Here is a 23,184-nt window from a genome sequence, read left to right as displayed (position 1 = left end):
TGCGTTGGCCAATAATTTAGCGTTGCTCCCCTCCCCCTCTCAAAATCCAGTAATCCACGAGGAAATGAAATTGGCTTAGTGACTTTCTGACCTGTCAGGGGAGAGAACGCCACACAGGACCACAGTGAACAGTTTAAGCTGATTAACCCCAATAAGAAGGGTTATCTTATTAAAGCTTGACTTTTAGAGGCTATACGCAGGTCGGCTGTATGAATATGAGTGAATACAGAGAGTACATTAATAAATGTTGGTGCAAAAAGCTTATGCAACTTGTGGTTTCAGCTAAGGGCCAAGATCTAGAAATATCAGAGAGGATTTTATGGTTACAACATAAAGGACATATAGTTATGCAGAATAAACATTTCTAACTCCCTGCCATCCGAGGTGCCATAGATTTGTCATGTTTTGTCAATTCAATTGATCATTTTGGTCATCCCACATGAAGTCATAAATTCCATACTTGGAAAAAAAACAAGGTACAAATCTGGTCTCTGGGTGCGTCTAAAGAAAGCTGAACTCTCCTGTCTTACAAAGTTGCTCAGTAAAGCACAGAACTACTTTGTCCATTTGTCCAGATAAGTTAGTCTCATGTTTTGCTCACTGACCTGAAGTAAGTCAGTCTGAATTTTCGGCCTTAATGATATATGTAGGGTTTAAATGAATAGATTTAACACTCAAATAGCAGTGAAATAATCTGACCAAGACTCAAGATTGATTGAGGCGACTTTTAGAGTAGATACATTTATGACGTTCCGACTTAACATAAGTGACGCGGTCATGTCACTTACATTACGTGATATGAGTTATGTCACTTACACACCATTTGTGTGCAAAACTGATGCTATAGAAGGGTTTGTAGAGTGTCATAGCTTGAAGCACCTCTGTACAGCAGTCCTCTATTAATTATGAAATTGCCAAAGGTCAGTTTGCTGCAGTACCAGACTTCATTGGGACTGACGCCTGCATCAGGCACTACGTATGAGCAGTCACACTAGTCTTGTTGAAATAGTGAGCGTAATGACTATGGGCAGTGATCTGTTGGCTGTTATATAATTCAGCTGTTTCACCTCCTGATTCTTTCACTGGAATGTATAAACTGTCAAAGCAATGCCAAATGTTTGTTTGTACTTGAATCCTAGTTGTGTGTGATATTATTGTATGTAAATAACAGTAAACCGTTTCAAGGCTTTACATATGCCCAATTGTTTGATGTATTTCCTTCAGTGTTCTGTGGAAAAAGGCCTGGCACAAGTGATAATAACACGGGGAAACATGTGACAATAGGAGTACACAAAGAAAGAAGGAGCCTCAAGAAATGCATTTTTATGCAACAATCTACTTTCTGAATGATATTTGCTGCAGCTGTGACAAACATATTTTCATTTTCATGATAAAATGTGTTTCATTGTAACCTGTTCTAACTGCATGCTTTTCACTTTATGTCAAGGTTTTCCTGTCATGATGTATCTCTCCCCTATTTACCCCATTCTGTTTGAACAAAGTTTTCTTGTAATAGCAACATCATCACTTGATCTTGTAATATTACAAATTCAACAGATCAGACGTCTGATCAGTTTGGATATAGAGTGAATGAGTCATTCTCAATAATGACAATGATATCATTATCACATGCAAATAATGTTATTTTAACATAATATGTTTAACAGTAGCTGCATTTTGATGGAAAATTTAGATACATACAAGTGAAAACAAACACAAGTAATAAAATGCTCCTAAAGCAGCAATACAAACAGTATATATTCTATATTGTATATAATACTACCATATATTATTCTGTATTTGAAAAGATTTGAGCTGTCAGCATCCTTCAAATGGTGTCATGGACTCTTAGACTTTTGGACTCACAGTGCTGCTTTGGTGTCAAATGATATTTAATGTTAAAGGACAGTGTGGGACACACAGACATATCAATCCATATGTGTTTAAGAAAGAAAATGCACTTTACTTTAATTTCTACTTGTTTGCCATCAGCATGTCTTCATTTCTATCTGTCCAGTTTGACCTTTAGTATCAAAAGCGGTAAAAATCCAGAGTTAACAGGGGAAAACTTGCTCCTCATATCATGTCCGAACACAAAGCCTCAGAAAACATTTACGTCTTTTAAATTTATGCATTGAAGATGCTCTAGGGCTGTGCTAAGCATACAAAAGCTATTAAACAAATGGGATTTCAGATCAAATAATAAGCACTTTGTCTTTGCTTGCCATTGTACTGTGAGGAACTGGCCTTAAAGCAGCGTATTTTGTCTATTTATATTAAGGAGGCGGAGGGGTTGGCTCATGTTTTATTCATGACAAATCCTGGCCTGTGGCAAGCAAAGGCTTTTTATTCAGTTAAGTGAGATTACATTTGTTCATATGTTAAATTGTACAACAGGATAAGGCTGAGTAAATATGCACGCACCGCCTGGCACAACTCATGTGGTTGTTGGCTAAACTGAAATGTTCATCTGTTGTACAGAACTAGAGCACAGAAACTGAGCAAATACCCCCAAACAGATGTTATGATCCAGTCACTTCAAAGGTTGCAATTGCACACGTCATAGTTTTTTGTGTTTATGCTGAAACGGTACAGCTCTCAATACATTTTGAGCCATTTTATAATGACATTTAACAAGTATCAAGTATATCCTCCATACTACATCTACTGTATGAGCATATCCTATCTGAAACTTTTATCCTGTTTGGTTTATCACCAAGCCATGCCATGCTGCCAAATTATTTTTTCGCACTGCTCCCAGAGGTGTTTGTTTTTCCCCCTTGTTTTCTTTTTCTTTTTCTTTTTTTTTTTTTGGCAGCTTTGCAAAATGCCAACTAGTCTACTTTCATTGATTTCAAAAGGTCAAGTGCGCAGTTGTTTGCAGAAGAGCGATATTTCCCCCCCTCACACACATTTCTGTGATCCAGAGGGCTGCCCTGTAAAGCTGCCAGATAATTAATGACTAAGTAATTAGCAGGTTTATTGTTTCTGTTCATCCATTATGTCACTGCAGGTTGACTGTTTCCTTTTTTCGCCGTGTTTTGATTGACAGGGTATTTTACAGTGGGTGGGTGCAGGGTAATTTGCAAACCAAATCTCCAAACGTGTGAGCGTTAATGAGCAGGGGGTGCTGCCGAGTTTCTACGTCTATGACAGCGTCAAGGAGAACCCGTAATCCAAATATAAAGAAGAAGGGCCTTTTACAGCATGTGCTGAAAAATAATGATCTATGTACAGGGGCGTAAATATAGACACTGAACACTGAGAAGACTTCTGCGGCGACCGTGTGCTGCTGTCTGAAATATTCATTTACAAATGTAATAATAATCATAAACTAACTGCTTTACTGCTCTGGAGCATGGACACCCGACCTGGGCCGCGTTCAGACACAAATGCTGAAATGATTGCATGGTTTCAGTCACATCAACAGATGATATACCAGTTATGCCAATGGATATGTTTTATATTTTATATCTATGTGTGTAGAATTTTGCCTTTTCATGGTCATCTACACTTTAAATGTCTGTAATAAAGGTAAACAGGCAAGGTGTAGCCATGGTAACAATTGTGTGACAGGGTTACACAGACTCAGTGATTCACCTTATGTTAAGCGTATCATAAAAATATAGTCAAATCAATCCCTGTTGAGTTCGGGTCGGCCTCAGTTCCTACCCTCAGACTCAGTTGGGTTTGGACAAAATGAGGCAGCCCGGGCCTCAGTGTACTGTATTTCTCTGTATATATATATATAAAATATAATATAATATAATATAATATAATATAATATAATATAATATAATATAATATAATATAATATAATATGTAGATATTAGTATGGGGTTGTTTATCTGTATGTTCTCTCTCTGCTGCGCATATTTATTTTCAGTGTCTGACACCCTTTCATGGTGATCCAGATGTTTTTGGCATTTAACTCATCAATATTCATATAACCTCCAGCCGAACTCTACTATTTGTTTAAATATTTCAGAGCAAGGAAAAGTTATTTATCTGCGGCTTGGGAGGAAAACCGCACGTCTTCTGTGACATAAAAGACATCATCTCTGTCCAACAGCCGTGTGGATCGGCACCAGGAAGAAGCTGCCATATTTCTTCTCGCCGCGATCGCTCAAAGGGGCTCGATGTTTTGGCTGAGAGTTGAAAGAGCGGAAGCCACAGAGATGAACCCGAAGTCAAACCTGTGAAAAACACATAAGATATGAACTTGTGAACTTTTACATGACTCCTATGTGAGTCTTATGATCTAAGAGTGTTGATCAGTCCAATCACTCAGCAAAGACATTTTTGAAAAACACACCAACAGCAGCAGTAAAATAGAAATCGAGACATTAACGTTTGTTGAATAATAATCACTAACAAGATCCCAAGTTATCTTAAGAACTTGGCTCTCAAGATTAAAGAATAATATTACCAAATTAAATGTGTTTTTATCTTCATACACACAGGATTCATATCACCGGAGAATGTACCCATGCAGTTGTTCAGAATAATTGATCTTATTTTGGGGGGAGGCGTAGGTCCACTGATGATTCTCTGTTATCTGTTATTTTGGCAAGTACTGTCTTTTTCATCTTGTAGCTGTACAATTTGTTTTTATCTGTTTGTCATGAAAGCTGAGAGCATTAAAAAAAATAGATTAAGTATGATCTCAATAAAAAATGCCAAAAAAACCCCCAAAACATTTAGTAATCATCTTGTTTTGCTGATCACTTCAGGATTGTTGTTATTGTATAATGTGAGAAGTGATTGGTAAATGTCTTATATGCCACATTCACAGGGTGACCAGTTTCCTCAGATGTCACACTCAGAAGCTCAAATGTCCTTTTGCTGTGTTCCATTTTAGAAGTTGGATAAAAATGGGGGACAAATCATTGTCTTTACACCACGTCCTGATTGATCAGCAAATGAAAAGACAATGAATAGTGAACATCTGGAGGAACATCGGGCCATATTTCATGGAAAAGCAATATATTTGATAACCCATAGCTAACGTAAATGTTCAGCCACTTCCAAGCTGAATTTGTGCATTGATATTTCATTATTAATTTGCTGTCCAACGGTAACGTTAGCTCGAAAGAGGTTGAATGCTAATGTTAGCTGGTGTCTGTTTAGTTGCTAGTTAGCAAGGAAGCATTGATATCAGAGGAAAATGGTCGCAGTGTGAATATTGTGTGTGGGGTCATTCAATAAGTCTATCATACCAATGTGTATAATAAGCAAGTGGAGCTTCCAGGCAATTTTTGATTCCTTGCTATTTTGCATCATCGTGAATAATCAAATCAATGGACAATAAATGGTGCATGGGAGATATATTGGATTGGATTTTGGACTCAGTTTTCCTTAAAAGGCAACATTTTTAAGACAATGATAGGGAGCTACTAAGAAGAAATAAGAAAAAAGGGAGGAAAAACCCCACGAGTTTCTGGCACCCGATCATTTCTGGTACACAGAGTGTATTGTATAGAATAAGACCCTTACTCATATGCTCTTACGGTTCCATAGTATACAAATATAAACATGGAAATTTGAAACATCTGAAGTTTGTCTGTCAGCTCTAACAGATCTATTGGTCTAGGAAGAGAAAGTTGTCCTAGCTATACTACACCATCACTATTTCAGGCACCGTGTTACAACATCCCTCTGTTATCTCACCACACAGAGCGGCTGGCAGCAGCTGAAGCGCGCGCACATGCCAGCAGATGCTTACATACCACTGATAGTTGTACTTTGGCCTCAGGACTAGCATCCCCTTATGCAACACACTTACTCTGCCCTCACATACCATCAGTGATAGTGGAGACTGGTGACATGCTGTACGCCGTATGCAGAGGTGGCGAAAGTACACACATCCTTTACTCAAGTAGGAGTACAGGAGCTTGTGTAATAGAAGACTCTGGTAAAAGCAGAAGTATTGATTCAACTTAGCTTAACTCAAACTCAAACTCAAACTTCTAACTGAAAATGAGCCTGCTCACAACATGTCTTGTTACATCTGCCATGCGTGATATACACTGATCAAATCAGTCTTGTGATGCTGGGTAGGTGGTGTGCAATGACCCAAAATGAAAATAATCAGTAATTCCCCCAAGTGCATTAAAACTACAGCAACAAGCCTGTTTTGGAATTGTAAGCAGTAGAAAGTACATTTTTTTGTGTGTTAAAATGAAGGAAGTGAAAGTAAAAAGCTGTTGACCTTACATGTTTTGTTGTGTAAATGATTCATACTTGCTAAAAGTTTTGGGATTAAGCTCATCTGCATCATGGGGGCAGTGCCTGCTGTGCAGTCCCTTTGAGGCAAATGCGACTGTTAAAAGTTAAATCTGTTAAAAGTCCATCCACCAAAACTACTGTGAACAGCACAGTGCACAGAGAACTTGGTATCATTCTGTTTTATAAAATTGAACACAAAAAAGAAAAAAAACAAAAAACAAAAAAATCTTTAAATAACAAGATATGAAAGGAGATCTTACAGCACACACATCAGACATTGATGCTCAGTGACTTGTCAATGGAAACAAGGAGCTGCTGATGTCTTTTAGAGGACAGTGACACAAGAGAAGTTGATTTTGTTGGAGATTCCATTCAGAGAGGACATGGAGTATCACCAAAAAATTAAGCTGATGAAAAACTTTGGATTCCAATTATTTCCAAGGAGGAGAGCTTATCTTGAGGGCCGGTCCTTACAGTTAGATATCAACTGATCTCCCTCAGTAAACATCAGAAACTGCTTGGAGGTTCATCTTGGACTCGTTCAGAGGAATGGCGACAACATTCCTGACCCTGATCTGCCAGAATGTCCTCAATACTTTCATAAACAAGAGATAAGTGCAGCACAGTTATTCACTGGAACATATTCAGGGAATTTCTTCTATGTGGTATGTGTGTGTGTGTGTGTCCGAAGAGGCTCCTGTTTTACAGGCTAAGGTTGGAGTCCAATATTGTTTTTATTTAGACACACAGAAGAAAGATTCATCTCCGAGAGATTTTCTGTCTTGACTGCCACTCCTCTCCTCCTCGTTCATGATGGATGTTAGCATACTGTACAGGAGTGTGTGAGCGAGGGGGAAAAACAAAGATAGAGCAGGAAGAGATTTAGTCTTTTCCCAAACCTCTAATAACTCCCTTAGGTGGACTGTGGCGAGAAAAAGTGCACTGTCTGCCTCCACAGCAGAATGAATAATGGAGAGGTTTGCATTAGTGTGTGTGTGTGTGTGTGTGTGTGTGTGTGTGTCTGCAACCAACCCCACAGTAATGATAATTGACCAATTAGGTGGCGGGGAGAAGCATAAACACCTGGGGCTCATCCAGAAAGGTGAAACGTTAAAGAATAATCAGACGGAAAATGAGACAAACAGCCAATCATCAGTGTTTTCTTATTTGTCAGGTCATCAATCATGTCAACCACTATCACACATGCTAAATGAGAAAAGTGGCATTTTGCTGTTTATAGAAATAACAGGACTCAACTGCAAGTCAAGGAAACAGAAATGGTTTGTATGAATTCCAAAAAAGCGTGATATTCATTACTCCTGTTGGAACTAGGTGAGGTTAGGTTAAGAGCTGTTATACAACTTCACCATTAACTGCAGTTACATTCCTCTGGTTCAGTTAGTGATGAAGTCCCTTGCTCAGAGGTACAAGCACAGCAATAGTTAATGAAGAGCATGATTCATCCTCTCCTTCCCTGGTTTGAGCTGGTCAGGGATTTAAATCACTGACCTTCCAGCCTCCAGTCCTGAGTGACAGCCTCTAAGACCTGCACTGACACCACTATTGTTAGACTGCGCTTTGATCCCACCCGATGGATAATACATTCATGAATAAAGCAAAAACCTGCCTTCCAATACCAGCATGTCTGGAGCACTAATGCCTGACCGCAATGTTTGGGGGGCAAAAAGGTTCATATATGTGCTCAAGCAATAAGAAATACATACATGTACCATTTTTTTCTGTGTCCACCATTTTTAATAGATCAACGTTTGGCCCCTTAAGTTCAGGTGCAAAATTGCCACCAGAGGTACAAGTCTCGGCTCTTTAAGGTACAAACTACAAGGGCGCAAGATAGTATCCAAGGGTGCAAACAGCTGTACCTTAGAGGGTACCACCCCAGTGACAAGCTGATGTACCCCTAAAGGCATACATCTAAACCCTTCTTTTCTGAGAGCATCAGAGCACCAATATCCTGTAGCCTGCTTGAAATAAGATCAAAAACCTCTGTGCCTTTTGGGTGACTTCTGAGCTGGACTGCTGTCCCTGTCATGGGGCTGAACAGAATATACAAAAAGTTTCAAATATAAGTTATATTAATAAAAAAAAAAATTTGATTCCAGAAAGTGCTTTTTTAGAAGCGAGGGTTAAGGCACTGTGATTATGCCACAGTTGTAACTAATTGGGAATAGTTGGACTAGATAAACACCAAGACCAGGACAGCACTGTGCACTATCAAATGTTGTATACTGATATGTGCCTGACAACCATCCATCGTGCGTTGACCCTCCCTGAAATGCAAACATGTCCCCTGGATGTCAAGTCCCACTTCATAACTCTGGCCTGGAAAAAGGGTTACATAAACGTGTCTGGGTCACGCTGTGCGGGTTCAAGAAATCAGTTATGTAATGGGCCTTTGATGGCAGCCATGGATGACCGACAGCCCGAGGCGCTTCCTCCTGAGACCCTCAGAAACCCTGTCCTCACATCTGCAGATAGGCTCTTTATACAGGATATGAAGATGTCGGAAGATCATTTCTGATAGTGAGTGAGTGATAGTTATGCAATGAGAACAACTAAAAGAGGTCAGTGAGAAGGATGAGAGGTCACTGTTTATGAAAAACAGAGCTGGACTTGTGGACCAATGTCTGTTCCTTCTGAGTTGAGGAACGTACCAGATAATAATAATGAAATGAAGGTAACTCACATTAGAACATTTCTAAGAGTCAGTTGAGCAACCAGGTAAATTAGAAACATCGAAGTCTGCCTTGACTTCTTTGATTTTGGATTTTAAAGTACTTAAACAAAAAATTGTATTAAAATGCTGACTCGTATTCCATTGTCTGTCAAAATACTGAAAATGTTAAGTCACACAAACAGTTGGCAACTACATCTGACTGTGAGGATCCAACCAATGGGAACAAATGACACAACACCATGACCTCAATAGAAAAGTCATTGCACGGCACTTGGAAATGCTGTCATAAACCCAGAGTGTACTTGAGCGTACAATATCTGCTTTTTCCTCAACATCCATCCTCATATTAAATGTTTCCTACTGCACTTACAGCTTGAAACCACTGAGTACAATTACCAAAGCTGCAGTAGGCCAGTAGAGGATTTAGTACCTTGCTCAGGGGCAACTGAACAGCCGTGCTGAGGGAGGAAAGAGCGTTTTGTCATTTTCTCTCCCCAGTTAGATTTTCCTGGCAGGTCCGACTTTCCAGTCACCAGTCCGTCTCTCTAACTTTAGGCTAACGCCGCCCCTCCTGCAGCCCTCATGTCTTTCTTCTTTTACAGCCATTGAAAATCGAGTACTTTTTTATTACAAACTCGCAGCTACATATTCATGCTTTACTGTGCGCGCTCAAAATGCCACAGTTCAGCGTGCCTGGCCTTCGATGCCCGGAGGCGACAGTAGCCGTTTGATCTGCAAAGGCCACATTTAAACCTCCTGCTGTGGGCTTTAAGCACAATCATTCCACGATGCTGTTTCTGAAGGGCTGACCACAGCTGCTGCCGCTCCAGAGGATCAGCCTGCACTGTACGTCATGATTAGTATACATACAATTCTGTTTGGATCAGGGACGAGGCAGGAAATACTGACCCTGCAAATCATTTTACTACATGTTCTTTTTACTAGATTAAGATCCCTAACCTCGGATATTAAAGAATCTGACTCGACAGAGAGGAACATGCTGCTTAATTGCGTATGATTTTCTTTGAAATTTGAAATATGCAATTCAGTTTGATTTAGGGATGATTTTAGGCAGGTGAAAATTAGTGAAAACCTATTTTAAGATGTGAGGAGGCAGCACAGCGTTAGTGTTCAAGAGACTGTGTTTTAATAATCTTACAGTAGTTTAATTAATATGTCCCAGGAGATCTGCTGCTGAACATTTTGATGACCCAAATGGTTAAAAAAGAATACACGTCGTCCCCTTTATCCCATTCCGTCTGCCTGTTTTCTGACTTGCAGATGAAATACTGAAGTGTACTGAAATATATAACATACATTTAGTAACAGTCTGCTGTTTGATTTTACAACCTTTTTTCACAAAGATAAAAAAAAAATATCAGTCTGTCGAGGGGAAATAGAGTGACTTCATTGAATTTCATTGAATATAGAAGTAGTCATGAGCAAAAGATAATGCAATATGTAAGATTAAGACAATGTACAAAAACTGTCAACAGAATTTGAAGAAATTAGAATTTTGTCATGATACTAAGGAGGTCTATGTACGGTCTTTATTTTTATGAGATATCTACTTAAGTTAGCATGCTAAGCAGCTAGGCCCTTCCTCTCCTTTTTTCATAAAACTGGCCTGAACGTCTGGTTCAGACCACTAGCAACACAGCAAACTGAGCCAACTGAGCTAACTAGCTAATGGCTGCAACAGTTAACAGCAGTCAGCTCTTACTCTGGGGATATGCTGACCCTTATTTGTTTTTAGAATTAAATGAAGAGGTGGCCAATATTTACATACTGTAATGTGTTGTGATTATTGCTAAGAGGTGTCATTAGGTTCTACATGAAGCTTATGAAGAACTAAATATGGCAAAATGAAAGTCTGAAATGTGATTTGACACTTGCCACTTGTGTAGGACACAGAAAAAGGAATCTTTGCAAAAAATATTTAAAAATTTCAATATACTTTGAACCAGAATTTCATTGTCATGCTGTCCATCAATAGCACCTTTCCCTATTGCAGTGTTGTGCTGTATAAATATCACCTCAGAGCTGACATTTTGAAGAGTTTAGACCCGAGACAGGCCTTTATTTTACTGGTAGCACAATAAAATGAACCCTACAAACTGCCACCTTGTCTCTCCTCAGATATTAACCTGCAGCAGCTGTCAGTTTGCTTTTCTGTGCAAAGTGAATCACACCGCCATCTATTTCATCTGCTATCCAGGTGATGTTGACTGAGCATGTTTGCTCTCCTCAGCAACAGCCTGCTTCACTTCAGGGGGTGTTCAGTCTTCTGCCACTGAGCAGCTCCACAGCACAAAGGTTCCACTGAAGGACAAATTCACTCAGTGTAATGGAACATCGGGACACAAAATGTTGTGATAGAAAATATTTAAGTTTTTTAAGGTTAGAGAACATTTATTTCTCTGAAACTACAAAGTGCATTTTGGGAGGGTTCTGTTCTTTGTCACTTTGCATGCTTCTTTTTTCTAAATGATGAAATTGATTTCAAAGAGGCAGTATCTCTCATTTTTCTCTCATTTGATGCACATATTCTAATTGAAATGCGCCAGTTGCTTAATTCCATCAGTTGTTTGCCACCTAGTGCAGTCTACAACCGACCATGGACAGGTAGACTTTACAATAACTTGAGCCATTGTTTACAAAAGATTGGCAAGGCATGTTTCATAGTATACACTTTATGTTTGTTTAAGTTAAATGTACTATTTCTCTTTTGTCGCAACACAGTGCTTATTCTCTAGTTAGGTTCAGGCACAAAAAACACTTAAGGATGGTGAGGAAAACATCATGTTTTGGCTCTAAATACTAGGTTTGGTCATCCCAAAAACAGCTGGAGATGGGCCCTACTTCTCGTGACAAATATCCAGTTTTGGTTGTGACAAACATGGCTGGACATCTTCTGTATAGTTTCTCGCGAACAAATGCTGGAAAGCAGACTAAAACTGTAGTCTCCCGTTTGGCAGTCATGCTTTTGTACAAATATTTGGACATATGTGTGACTTGCAGAAACGTTAACTGCTGACATCGAATCCTAGCGAATGGGCTGCGTTTTCTCTGGGAGAGTGTGTTGATGCCAAACCTTGTGACAGTACTTCCTTATGCTTTGTGCACATAGTCAGATAACAATATATATATGTAAAAACAGAATAAGTAGATTTTGTGTCTTATGCAAACATTGTTAAATAAAATTGTAAACGTTTCTCTGCCAGATCTTCTCAAGCAGTATCTGAACTACCAGCTCCTGTCTCCTCTAACTTCCCAGCTACTTCCACGGTCTGTTTACTTCCAAGAGTTATTGGTTTACTTTGAGGATGACATTGAGGAGGCTGCAAATCTGGGGCACGTCGACGTGTGACTCCCTCACAGAACAAAAGCTGAACTCTTCGTTATGCAGCCGAGGCACGGATAGGCTTTCTAGCAGAGGAGATGTATAGGGGTGGAAAGCAGCTCATTTACACACATTGCCACAGGCATGGGAGAGAGGGTGCGGAGGAGACTGAGGAAGATGAGGCTAATTATACTCCCCATGGAGAAGCAGGAGCGCTCCCTGGCTTTCTACAGGGGGGCTTGTCAGGATATGAGTCCCTGATGAGCAAAGATGGGATGCTGAGAAGATGAGGAGAGAGGAAAGACGTGACAAATACAGCAGAAACTGGAATAGAGATTCTCAATTATGGGCCTGTCACTGCGTCAGGCAGAGTGTCATACGCCACCGTGATGGAGGAGTGACCATAGTTTTATTACATCTCCTGTCCAAACAAAAGACATTTCATTGTACGTAAGTAAGTTCCATGTCTGTTTTTTAAGCTGACCATGGCCTTTGTTTTATAAGTTTGATTCTCAGATAAAATAATCCGGTCATATGTATGATGTAAAATCACGGAGGTTTATTTGCCAAAGCAAGGCGCATCATATGGAGACTTGATAATGAATGGGAAGCCCGAGGTTCTCTGTGACGAAGATGCATCATCATGTCTGAGCAGCGCTGCAGTCTGCGGCACGGAGCAGATTAACACAGCCAGAGAGAACAACAAACTTAATTGATGGACATGTCAGTCTCTCTCAGACTGTAAAACTACTCCTCTTTGCTCCGTTTGTTCTCTTTGAGACAGCTTCGGACAAACTTTCCCCACAAGGGCACTTTCTTGGATGTGACCAGCCTTGACGTTCACTCTGTCCAGCGGGGCTCGAACCAACAGTCACTTTGTTGTTAAGGTTCTTTACATTAAAAGCTTGTCCAACAGACACATACAATGTTCTTTCTGTCACCAGACAGATTTGTGGACTTTGAGTGCAGAGTAATCCACAAGGATCAGCCTCTCTGGTCTTTCTTTGTGCTCTAGCTGATGATTATATAACTTACTAGGGATTACCCTACTGCAGAGAGCATCTCCCCATATTGCCATCGGCCTCTTTAAGGTACTGTCTTACATCACAAGCGCACATGATGTGTAGGATGCACTGATGAAAGTTCCTTTAGATAAGCTGTTTGAAGCAACTTTATGCTCCTGAAATCATCCACAAATAGAGCCACGGTCCGGTTAAATTGTCACTGATGTGAGGAAACCAGTACACTGCGATTTTTGTTACTTCCAGTACGGCTTTCCAAAGCTGATAATTTCCTATTTTGAGGGTTCTATCCATCTTTTTTGTTTGTTTGCTTGCTTGGCCGGAACCTCAACCACCATATTCAGCCAGATTTATTTATTTTTATTTATTTTTTTATTGGCAAAACTGATTAGTTGACCAAACCTTGACATCCTGTTTCTGCTTCTGCTTCCACAGAAAAAAATCATTACTCTCAGGCTACTCACTGTGACAGGCTCCCACTCTGTTAGAAAGAACAAAATAAAAACAAACTCCTTGGTTTTAAGTGGACATAGGCCCTCGGTTCATGTCACCATTCCATCCAAAATATTATATCACAGTATAATGCCACCCACATAACGCATCAGACAGTATAACCCAACCGAGGGAACTGCGCTGGGTGATGAAACTGCAGATTTTGTGGTACTGCCCTGTTAATTTAACAACTGTTTATGGAAATGATGACACAGAGCCTCATTCAAATCTTTGGCTCGCCATTTACTCCTTCTTTAAACACAAAATACTGCCAAATTGGCGTGCTGGCCTTCATTTTGCAAACGTTAAAACGCTGTGTGCACACTGCTACAACCAGCCAATTAACCTGCAGAGACCTCCCAAATATGGATGTGTGTTGCCTCCGCTGCCATGACAACTCCAGGTGGAATTTCTTTTCAAAGCAAAAGCCTGAAGATGCCATAACAGCTGTTCGATATTCAATGTAGCAAACAATATTGCATATGACTGCAAACATTTGATCATAAATAATATAGACATGAATCAGAGGAAATAAAAATGCATTGCAGTATCTTTACCTTCTGTTCCCTGCTCCCATCAGTAAAATGTGTCCACCAGCCTTGAAAATGATGCAAATTGCTTTTAACGCATCTTTTTGTGCTTTTGCATCCGTGTTGATTTTTTAAACTGGTTGTCACAGTTTGTCTTCGCCCCCCGCTGAGTCTATTGTTTGGTTGGATACAACAGTACATTCGCTGTGAGCCTTAATTTTTTTTTTTAAAAAGTGGAACTTTTATGGAGGCGTGTGCTGCTTGGTAGTTTGGACGCGTGCCAGCGTGCAGAGTGGATATGATGAATCCAAATCATCTCACGGCACGTTCAGCGAGGTGTGTGTTTTTGTCGGAAAACACCAGCGAGGAAAACACCAAACTGGCAAATTTCAGCGTGCATTCTGGCGTGAACAAACTCTTTACCCATAAAGAGGGAAAATAGAAGAACAAACACAGTGAGTGGCTGATGTTTTTGTCCGTGTTGATTTTCAGTTGTTCTGCCGTGTGCAGGTTTAAGTCTCTATGTTCAAACATTGTGTGTCATGTTGCTACATTGAGCAGTAAATCATGCTGGTGCTATTTTAAACCCGTCAGCACATCTGTTCTTCGAGCCACTGTCTGCTGATGCTGCCCTCAGACAGGCACTGATGAACTCTACTGTACTATTTTTTGACACAATATGTAAAACCAGGTGGGCTGATTGTCCAAATCCTTATTTCTCTGCTGCACTTATTCTGATAAGGTCTTTCAGGTAAATAGCTGCGTTGTATTAACCTTCTTGTTAATTGTCTGTCTGTTAATTGTCTGTTCAGTTCATGTTGCTTTTTCAGAAAAGTTTTCTGAATGACTCCTCATGTTTCTATTTTCTTTTTTTTGTCATTATCATTTTGCAGGGGCAATTTAATGTCTTTGTTAGATCATGACAATGGAAGGCCGACATGAAACGAGGTATAAAAAGACAATGTTGGATGTGAGTGAGGGGCATTTCGGTACACGGTCTGAGTTTTCACCTCTAATTCACAGAGGCAGCCCGATGCTGTGTGGTTGAGTGCCAGTGCCCCCACGCATCAATGCCACAGTGTCTAGGGGCATTTTGTCACACATTGCTAATTTCAGAACCATTGACTTAATCTTTAAAATTGTTTATTTTTTTTTTTGTGTGGTCTCTGTTTCACTGTAGACATCTGACGTCCAAGTTGGTTTTGTTTTCCTTTTTGACAAAAGTAACATTCTGAGGGAAAGCATGGATTCTTCAGGTTTAGAAAATTGTCTAAATTAAACTGAAGTATAATTTTACACAAGAGCACAACTAAACCTTGATCTCTGGGGCTGATGACTGATGACATTAGATAAACATTCCGATGTTAAAATACCTGCAGATATCACACATTTTTTGCAATGATCCCATAAATGTGGTTATCACATAACACTTATATATATGTAACTGAGGCAGGAATAGCAGTATATTATACAGTATAACAATAAACTTAATTGTCTAAAATAAACTTTAGATAAACTTACTCGGAAAGTTTTCATATTGGTGCAAACTGGGATAATTTAATGCCGATATCGACGTATCTGTGAAAGGTTAATATCAGCTGACAATATCAACCAACTAATATATCAGTCAGGCTCTATTTGACGCGTCATTATAGTATTTGGTGTGGCATTTGGAAACACCTGCGTCAGCAACCAAATGGGTGAGTGTGTGAATGAACAAGTAATACATGTGAGTGTGGGAAGTCACACAGGCCAGGCTTCCTTTTCACTCCACACAGAGCGAAAAAACACAACAACTGACCCGCACGGGCTGGGAACACGAAATAGAACATACGGACCCACACACCCACACTTGAACCGGGATAAAACAGGATGCAGAGGACGAGGAGGCAGCACATTACAGTACAGTCGGGTACATTATGCCACAGCACAGCGAGTTCTGCTGACACAGGACAAACATTCCACCTTAAAACCCCCAGCAGCCCCCTGTCTCAGCACTGGAATGTCTTCTAGTCATGCTTCATCTGTAAGGAATACTACTGCAGCGTAATAAATCATAGCTAATTCCATGTGGTCTACTCTCTGAACACGTTCGAGCCTCTCCAAAATCCAGCTCTCCACAAGTGAGAGTGATGTCTTCAAGATGTGCAAATCTGGAGCAGCTGTACAGAAAATAGAATTTGATCCTCAGATTGTACCTGTACTAGAAAAGTGACTCCTGGGGTTTTCTGATCTGCCACTTCTGTGGATGAAGTTTGGTTCAGTTTAGGCAACTAACAGGAACTAAATCTACCTGTTTGCTTAATGTGCTCTCTTTTAGTGAAGTCACACTTTGATTACCTGATATGGGGCCCTGGGGTAAAACTGAGATGCTATGGGCCCTGATTAACATTCAGTTCCGCCGTGTTACGCAATTTCTATGTTGGACGTGACATCAGGTTTGTCATAATTTACAGATTTAAGTATGCTGAATTTCTGAATTTATGCTCGGTATTGGTTAGCCTGCTGAAACTCAGCAGGCCGCAGACAAAGACACAGCAAAAGCGTTGATTTAAGGGTAAAGTCATGTTGTACATCGTTATAAAGTTAAGATTCTCATGATTTTATTCATGCAAACCATTTCAAGATAGATCCACATCAGCAAGCTAGTCGACACGCACACAAACAAACAAAATAGCGTGTATTGTAAGGGTTTCTATACATCAGTAAAATTGCAACGCTGCTCATTTCACAGCATTTGAGTCATATCCACCATAGTAGCTCTAACTGGAGATCCTGAGATGGCAGCCATTTGATTGATAGCTCATTTGAGCAGGTAGGAGCTTCCCAGCCCCCCTCTAGAGCCTAGAATAGCCAGCGAGCGGTCAGTCTAGATGATAGGTTTCAGTCAGTGTCCTCTGGCAGTAACTTGCTCTGCCTGATTGATTATCCTGCGCTCCACCCACCACAACAGTTGTTATAACATTGTGCTTCTCCCATTGCTACTTATTGAGGACAGTCAGGAAATTTAAACATGTCATTTTAAACATCTGGACAAACATTCATTATTGTGTGGAAAGGAAAAATGATATCAGAAAATTAAACGTCAACTTTAGGTCAGTTTAATACGTACGATAACCATGTTTTGGCTTGTTTTGGGTCGTTGATGTCTTTCCTCTGATGTTGCGGTTAATTCTCTCGGTAAAGATACACAGTGTCATCCAGAGTGTCATCCTTTGTTGACCTTAGAATAGACATTCATTGGTAATTATACTACAGAAATTACAATGGAGAGTCTGCACTGATAGGTCCTAATTGCGAGGGAATAGCTTATCTAAGAATAGAATAAGCTCCTCTGTATTTTGCCCTCGCAGGGAATGTGAGGTAATTTGTGAACGGTCATTAGGGAGCAGCGGGTTTCCCTCCTCAAATGAACGGAGCAAAGCAACCTTTAAACCACAGAGCTCTTTTTCAAAGGTTGCGCAACGCCAAATGTCAACACCAGACAGATGTCCCTCACAGAGTCCTTGCACTCAGAGGTATTCTCTCGAAGAAGAGCCAATATTTTCTGCTGCGTACTGTTATCATTTGGAATTCCTGGCCAAAACCATAATATCCTCAGATTTCACATTGTCCTTGACACACATGCTCAAAGGTCGCCACAGGTTAAGTTCAGGGCTGCGACATATTGGAGTTTCTCCGCTGGGGTCTGATTTTGAGGACGCCAGACTTGTGTTCCCTTGTCAAACAAATGTGAATTTCTCTGAAGTAATTTCCTGCAGGAGAAAATGTTTTCTCAGTGCTCTCAGAATGAAGCCTGTCTCCCCTGAACGCTGCCTTGAAGGGTGATCTGTGAAATAACACTCAATCTCTCACAGCCTTCGGACAATTACATTATATAATAAGCGTGAGATGGACTTGCTTTTATTTTCTCAAAGGAGAAATTTTCCTTCCCGCGCTCTGCGAATGCTGCTGGCTTCTCCGGTTTGAACTGCATGCAGCTATCTGAGGTCTGATCTGGGTGAAATGGAAAGGAGCATTAAAGACAGAGTGAGTGACACTTCTGTTTGTGGAGGCTGAAGTTAATTTGCCAGAACAAATTTATTTTCTGACTGCTACATAATTGGATTTGTTTCTCACGCGTACAGAGACATTCTATCATATTTACTGACTGGTGGTCATCAGTTAAGCATTCTTGATGGGGATTATTTAAAGAATTACGTCAGTAATTTAGGCGGCAGGTTTTTAAAGGTATTGTTGGACTCATTATCGAGGGTTTAAAAACAAATGATTAAAATGAATAGAGATATTGATTTGTATTTCTTCTTTTCAATAATGTGGCGCGTCCTTCACCCGCAATGCAACTCATCCACTGAGTGATAGCACTGGAGGATTTTTTTCAGATTCCGTGCAGCTTCCTCTGTAGCTACAAAAAACTTTCTACTGCTTTTTTCAGACCTCAGACGCTTTAATTTGTAAAACTAGAATTACGCTTTAAGTGTCAATTCTGTGTATACGTCATGTTATACAATGGTCTTTGGAAAAATCATCTTCAGCAGCAGCTGCTTATTTCTCAGTCTCTACATGGAAAGCAGCCACAGTGGGAATATCTTGCTTTGGGATTTGGAGCCAATTTGATCTTTTTTCCCCCTTTTTTCTATTCAACATGTAAACGTTAAATTTGGGTGTGTTTCAGCTGAGGTCCAAAGTTTTAGAAACTGTTCAGCTTCATAGATGACATCATTATCTTACAAAACACATTAGCGAGCGCCGATTGGTTGCAGCTATGAAAACAATTTGTGTCAGGGCAGGGCCTAAGATACAGTTGTCACTGTTGTTACAAGAATTAAAAAAAAACAATCATCATAAAAAAAAAAAGGGATAAGTGACTTCTATCCTCCACCCTTAAGCTCCCTCTTGTTTTGTATCTGCACTTTCTCACTGGAGTCAGAGAATTCTGCATTGGGCATCGTTGCTGTCATTCCCCTCTGAAGTTGAAAAGTTAGTGATCTTTAAAGGTTCAGCTGGTAGATTTATTTGAGAGTAAAACACAAAAAGTGGGTAGATGGGAAATTGAGCTTGATCAGTGTGTTTGTCTTTTTCATGCTTCCATTATCCGTCCAGATCTCTTTATTTTCAGCTGTTCTCACATTGCAGGCAGGCTGTTGTCTCTTTGCCCTCCCGCCTCACCATTTTTCTCTTTATTTCTTTACTCCTCTATCTATCTCACTGTTTATACACCATCTATTCACAGGCAAAAATAAAGCAGAGAGCCTGAGTCCATCTGGACCTGTTGTGGCATGCCATTTGGTACCCTGAATGGCGGCCAGCCCTGGGCCGCCATCTGTGCCACTCTTTGTCACAGAGGTACTGCTCTGGGGCATCGCCAGTGGCACACAACCATCCATCTATCCATCCATCCATCCATCCATCCGTTCATCCGTCTTCTCTCGTAAAAGGAAATAGCAAGACTGTCGGAGAGAGAAAGGAGCCCTAAAAAGGCCTGTTCCAACTGACTGGCTCGCCCTCGCTGTTACATAAAGGCTCCAAATTGTGTAATCTTGGACATCTTGTCCAATCTTCCATTTTCTGTGTGTGGGTGGTTCCATCTCTGCGGGCTGGAGAGTGGGATGAAAGGAGGTGTAGAGAATGTGTATCCGTCCAGCACGGACCCAGGCAGATTAGTGGGCGCTTGTTTTTCGGACAGTCCTCTCTGCAGCTGACAATGGCAGCCTCAAGTCTCAGTGTGGCACTTCACTGAAGAGCCTGGACCATGGGCTCTCCTCCAGATCCACCAGTGGGTGCCAGTGGGTGATGAAGTGGCAGGGGTGAATGCATATGTGTGTGTGTGTGTGTGTGTGTGTTTGTGTGTGTGTGTGTGTGTGTGTGTGTGTGTGTGAGAGAGAGAGAGAGAGAGAGAGAGAGAGAGAGAGAGAATTCATGTGTGGGAGTTTGTGTGTTTGTTGCAGGGAGGGTGTGTTGGAATTGCAACCCGCCAGGCCTGAGACTCATTAGTTGTGATGCCGATTCTCGCCTGCTAGGCTGCACACAAAACGCACACACTTGCAAACACACAAACCGGAGACGTGACCATGCTGAGAATCCCTTGTTCTCTCTGTTTACCCATTGTTTCCCTCTGTGCGTCACCAGATTAGTGATTCAAAGAGAAGGGAGGCTCCACCGGGGAGGCCTCTGATGGCTCCAGACATTTCTAGCAGTTAACATCATGGCATTTATCAGTCTGGAAGATACAGAAAAGGGGAAGGGTTTTGTTTGGTTTCTCACTTTTTACCCAGTCCTCCCCTAAAGAATGTATGTGAAGACTCTACAACACTTGAACTACATCTGGACAGCAATAGATACTCAAGAAATGATATGGCCGACCTTGTCGTGTTATATTGGTTGCCGTGGTAACAAATATGAAATTATTCCTCCTGGACCGTGTGGGAGCTGTTTTACATTGAGCATAACATAGAGGCATAACACTCCACTTGCTATTTCGTTGTAACTTTAAAAGTGTTGTGTCACGCTTTAGTTGCTAAAGCAGGTACTGTAATCCAGAATGGGATATATAAATTAAACACAAACTTTATTATGTTGTTAACAACTATCGAGCTGGCAATTAAATGTTTTATCTCGAGCATTCAAAAAAGTTGTGTTAGTCCTGCATTCACAGTGGAGGGGTTGTTATTAAAATATCCACGACACACGCTCTTTGAAGTTCTGTGACATTTTATTAGTCCAAAGAACATTTTTTTTAACATCTCTTCGTAAAAACAGATATTGTTAGAATGTATTGATCCGCTGTGAAAAAAACGTGTCTTTTCACTCAGAGGTCAGAGCACAGGCTCTGCGTCATGATGGAGCCCTCGTGCCATTCATTCCATCCGAGAGAAAAATGTAGCCTTCAAAAACTGTCTCTCTGATAAACTGGAGGACTTCAGATTCATTTAACACGAAAATTGGAAAAGCCATTCTTCTACCTGGACTGACCTTCAGTCAACACGGACTGAAGGTCTGTGTAATGGAACAGAAGCACTCCCGTCATCTGTCATTTGCCAAAAAGCAAATTCTTTGAGAAATAACCCTCGTCCCCCTCTTTCAGCTGGATCCTCGTCTCTCACACTTGACTGTTTCTCCGAAACTTTATTTTCAGTTTTTTGTTGTTTTTCTTGCTCACCATTTCTTTCCTCTATTATCTTCTTCTATTACCTCTAGAGCTGAAAGACTGCTGTTAGGCCAGTGTGACTCTGTCATGGGCAGTTTCGGCCCCGACGTGTCAAACCGTGCCACGTCGGTTTGTATATCCATTACCATCTTAGTGGGTTATTGCACGTTTACGACGGACCGATAATGAACGTCATGCCCGCTCACTAATTGTTAATCATCAGCCCTCAACCTGAAAATGTGCCCACATCTGGCAGCCATATATAGTCTACCCAGAGCTGGCTCAAGTCTGGTCGTCCTGTGTCAGAACACAGCAGAATGTGCCAATACACAGCTGGGATTGGCTTAACTCTGCTGTTGCTTGTAATCGGGGGAAGCCACAGAAAATTAGGCACTGTAACATGTATCCAGACATGGCTTGGCCAAACAACAGCCCTGAACCGAGCTCAGATTTAGGGAAGACTGTAATGTGAATTGGCATAACACTGGCCCAGCTCCGGGTGCCGATGCTGGCCCAAGAGAAGCTAACATTTGATTATCAGCCTAAAGCAGTCCACTATACCCAAATCAAACCAGGGCAAATCTGGCCATACATGTGGGCCAGCCAGAGTTGGCTCACTGTTGATCACAGGCAAGTGCCAGCTGAGGTGAGCCAAAGTGAGCCACACCAGGCTGGCAGCTCCTGGTGTCTTGTACTGCTGATTACTAGCAAATTAAGCTTTTTTCTGACCTGTTTCACTGAACAAAAAAATAAATCCACTTGATAAACCACTCCACTGGTTGAATGGTTGAACGCAAATTTGAAGGTTTTCAGCGCTTGTAAAATGTCACATCCTTTTTCAGCCAGCATAGGAAATCAGATTACTGCATAGTTGCACGTGAACACACATTTCACATTAGTCAGGATGTGTCCTTTTTCACCCTAATTCTTTTGTGCATATTGAAGCACTGCGACTGCTTTATTGATCCAGGGTGGGGCATCCTCTCTCACCCTGCTGGTTTTGCGAAGGGGGAGGAGGGCATCGGGGAAGTCAAGGGAAAGGGGGGAGGTGAGGTCGAGCTGGGCGGGGTGGTTTGTCCTGGCGGTGGCTCATTGTTTCCCTGGTTTCCTCAAGTCACTTCCCCCACAATGCAAACATATGAAATAAACAGAGAGAGATACACAGAGATAAAGACAGACGGGGGAGTCAGATATTCTCTGAGGTCACTAGTGTCTACAGCACAGAAAAATATTTGAGCTGTTGCCTAGAAGCTGATATTTCAAGGCTGAAGTTGACCGAAATTTGTTCTTCTGCTGTTATTGTCCAGCATCTTTCAGTCTGGCATCAGTTTATATATACAGCATTTTATTTCACTGGCATTTTGTTGAAGTCATTTGAAAGAGAATAAAGGCCAATTTGCCAAATTAAGATGTGTTTTTTTTTCACTTTTTTTCATCACTAAATGACTTTTTCTGGGATTTGACAAGATGTAAAAAAACAACAAAAAAGCTATGCTGTAATAGAATAATACTACAAAGAAATACACAATGTCATTGAAATGTTTACTTCTGTCTCCCTTGTGTGTAATTTGGCTGGAAATATCCAATTAAATGTAATTTAAACTGATTGTATGAAGATCATGATTGTAATTGTAAATAATAAAAAAAAAAATTTTAATTATTTTATTATTCAGTGAATAATTTATTTGCCATCCTCTGTTCCTACATTGTATTCAATCATTGTGTCA

General features: G+C 40.7%; 1 protein-coding gene across 2 annotated transcripts in view; it reads left to right on the top strand.

The window, feature by feature from the left end:
- Window positions 1-23,184, top strand: part of rasgef1ba (RasGEF domain family, member 1Ba) — a 109,271-nt gene that overhangs the window by 36,050 nt on the left and 50,037 nt on the right. Inside the window, exon 1 of one of the 2 annotated variants that reach the window (XM_037097052.1) lies at window positions 14,653-14,765. The exons of the other annotated variant lie outside the window; for it this stretch is intronic. The gene's annotated coding sequence lies outside the window, so the exon portion shown is untranslated. Of the gene's footprint in view, window positions 1-14,652; window positions 14,766-23,184 lie in introns of those variants that run through there. 2 annotated transcript variants of the gene reach the window in all.

The sequence above is a fragment of the Acanthopagrus latus genome, chromosome 5 (assembly GCF_904848185.1).
Source record: "Acanthopagrus latus isolate v.2019 chromosome 5, fAcaLat1.1, whole genome shotgun sequence".
Taxonomy (NCBI): Eukaryota; Metazoa; Chordata; class Actinopteri; order Spariformes; family Sparidae; genus Acanthopagrus; species Acanthopagrus latus.
The sequence above is the reverse complement of the archived record's forward strand: the minus strand, read 5'-3'. Positions and strand labels throughout refer to the sequence as shown.